Raw genomic sequence first — 3,402 nt, 5'->3', positions numbered from 1 at the left:
AAGAGTTTAAGGTGAGCTAAGGTAAAAGATGTTAAGGGTACACAGTACAATGTTATTAGAGAGTACTCTGGGGCCAAATACACTTTAGAAGACGTTGAAAAACACTCGAGAAGATGCTAAATTAACACTGCATTTTTTACTGTGTGCAAGTGGTGTCTGAGACTTGGGGTGAGAGTATCAGACTAGATGTAAGACCATGAGCTAGAGCTGACTTTTAGAACTGACCTTTTACCCTGAACGTTCCTTAACTCTGCATTAACTGTAATACCATCTAATTTTGTGGTGAAATCCAGCAGTCTTCTCAGTGTCATATTTCTGCAAACTGTCACACAACACTGAGATACTGATGCATACTGATACGATGAATGACAGAATACAAAATAAAGCCAAAGAGTACACTGAAACTCATCTTTACAGGAATTTGCAGTGCAATATCCTCCTCATCCTCGTCGTCGTCCTCCTCCTCCTCCTCCTCCTCATCATCATCATCATCATCATCACCATCACCACCACAATCATTATCATAAGAAAACAGTGACATCATTCACTTCTTCAAGGTCCTCCCGAAACGACTAGAAGGCGTACAGTAATAGTGTTATGGCATGACGGAGTTGACAGACCACCATCTGGCGCACACTTGATCAACTGATTGCATCGACACCTCCTGAGTGGTGGAGGGAAAGGTGCAGGGCAGTAACACAGGCTTATAGCAAGATGCCATTACGGGGCGATATTACATTACAACGTGACAGCAGACCTCTGGCGGATATTAAGATGCCTGGAGAACACATGAAACATCTGCAGACTAAGGCGCCATATGTCAGAGTCAGGTGGGGAAGATGTGCTTGATCTGAGACGCATTTGTAACTATCACAGTCGACAGCACTCTTGCTCATCACTTTGCATACAAATAGAATACACCAGGTGTTGAAACCATTTCATATCAACATCATTCAATAGCCTAACCCTGCTCCATTAGGAATGGATACAGGTAGGCTACACCTAGGGAGTGTGCACTGTTTTTTACACACAATTGAACAAGAATTAGCCACATAGTTTAATATAGCCTATTATTTAATCAATTTAACACTAACTAAACAAGGTTGTAAAGCAAAATAATAAATCCTAATTTCAATAGCAGGTGACTGATGTTTTTTTTTTCATCATGTTTTTTTTTTTTTTTTACTGTTTCTGTCATTTTGACTGTCATCAAGGCAGCGCTGAGTGCGATGGCTCGAAAACGAAAAGATCAATTCCATCATTCAGATGCATATTACTGGCAACCACAACATGACGGGCACAACAGGCGAAACAGGCAGGTTTCATTTTATAAAGCATTCCGGGGCTTCGGGAATGACTTTCCTGTGCAAATGACCGGTCAGCCTGAGCCGACGGTCCCTCTCTTTCGCCGGGGGTGCCCCATGGATATAATGGTGCGTGCATCTCTGCCCCTGTCAGCCCATTCTCAACCCAAACCCACCCACTGGGACTGAATCCCCCAGGGTGAGGACAGGGCATTCAAACAGATCCGGTGTTGTTGTGTGAAAACTGTTTTCACATGTAGGCTATCAAGTTCTCCAAAACAGGGCGCAAACACTCAAACCAGATATCACATGGTTATGGCAGGATAAAGCTCTCCGAAGCTCAACTAAACACTAAAGAAAAACAACATGTCTTATATCTCAGAGAACCGTTAAAACTGAAACGTTAGTGGCAAGTGAATATAAGGGTAATATAGCCTACATGATGTGAATCACTAACATAGGCTACGGAGGATCAAACATGTGCTGAATAGACTGTTGAATCCCGCTTGCGTAGCCTACAGTAGCCAACTTTAAACTTCCCATTTCACTTGACATTCGCTCCCATGTTGAAAATGAACCTGCTGTCCCCTAGCACCGCTACTGGATGGATACCCCTATGCGCGAGGCTATTTCTCCAATTTCTCGACAACTTTACATAGGCTACCAAGTTAGGCTGACTTTTACAAACATCAGTACAAAGATTCCCAACAGTTCCGCAACTACAACGGATGTGCACTAGTAAAGAAACTAAACCCATGATTCAAACCCAAAGATTCACCCTTCTGAGAATTGCAAGTTGTTTATCACGGAACAATTTCCATGATGATGAAAAACAGGGACAGCCTACAAACAACTTTAGACACTTGGGACAACAGTCCCGAGCAATTGCCATGCATGTCTAAGGACATTACTAAACGAATTCTTACCAGAAAAAAAGAGTCGTCGTCTCACGGTCCGGGTAGGCTATGGTACCGCCCGCTTTCGCCTCCTCGCTCCAGACCCCTCTTTTGCTCTCCCACATCTCTACAGCTGCGAGAAAAAGTTTGATGACGTCAGCGCAGTAATGCCGCTGGTAGTTGCTGCAGGAATTGCCAGCCAGCGATATCGACTTAAAGGAACTGACCACTCTTTTTTGATTTTCACATATTTGCAGTGTTTCCCAGCATTATTCATGAATGTGCATATCATTTTCTTCTCAGTGTTTTTGGTACAAAGATTTATTGGATCAGAATTATTAGCATAGCTTAGCATAATCACTGGAAGTAACTGGTATCTTTAGCATCAAGCCACAAGTGATCACTGGACGGAATTAAATTGCCGTTTTACACTCTGGTGAATTTTACATTCATTTTAAAATGGTTTATAAGTACATTTGATGATGTTTTATTTTGTACCATAGACTTGCACTAGTTTGCCTAATTTGGCCATACTGTTAAACGGGGCAATGCAAACACATAGACCAAAATGATATGCACATTCATGAATAATGCTTTGGAATACAGCAAATATGTGAACATCAAAAAAGAGTGGTCTGTTCCTTTAAAGGAACAGTGGATAGACGGGAGATATCGTAAATCCTATACCGTTCACATTTTCATTCATGCGTTTTTGCGCCTTTGCTTAATTTCATCTTATATAAGTAAGTCTGGGAAGGTTTTTTTGTCCCCTCAGTTGCTTTTGCCTTTTATTTTATGAACCCAATGCTATTCACTGAAATATTCTCATATTTTTATACACACTAAAATATAAGATACAAAATATTTTTACATGAAAAATTATAATCAAGTCTGTTCCAAATGGGGGAGGAGAGGAGAACAGGATCGAATTCATGCTTCTCCACAAGTCAACCTTTATGTTCTGTTGTCAACATGGACATGGCAGGCTATTTCTGTCCATATGACAGCTTGCTATTTGTCCACAGCTCCATCATCAATGAAGACCAGAAGACCACTGGTCGGAAGCCGTCTCTCACATCACTTTCCCACTGAAATATTGATGGGGCATGTGCTAAGGTGGAGCCCCCTGAGATCAGAGGGAAAGAGCTGTCAGCCAGGCAAAAACACTGGCTGCATCTCTACATTATAAAAGAGAGCGTACA

The 3,402-nt window shown here is 41.7% G+C and overlaps 1 protein-coding gene across 1 annotated transcript in view; it reads right to left on the bottom strand.

Annotated features, from left to right (window-relative positions):
• The window catches only part of gulp1a (GULP PTB domain containing engulfment adaptor 1a), a 108,447-nt gene extending 106,140 nt beyond the window's left edge, over positions 1–2,307 (bottom strand). The window contains exon 1 of the mRNA XM_063213235.1: positions 2,231–2,307. The gene's annotated coding sequence lies outside the window, so the exon portion shown is untranslated. The remainder of the gene's footprint in view (positions 1–2,230) is intronic.
• Positions 2,308–3,402: the final 1,095 nt, after the last annotated feature.

Source organism: Engraulis encrasicolus, chromosome 13 (assembly GCF_034702125.1).
Source record: "Engraulis encrasicolus isolate BLACKSEA-1 chromosome 13, IST_EnEncr_1.0, whole genome shotgun sequence".
NCBI lineage: Eukaryota > Metazoa > Chordata > Actinopteri > Clupeiformes > Engraulidae > Engraulis > Engraulis encrasicolus.
This window is presented reverse-complemented; position numbering and strand designations above follow the sequence as displayed.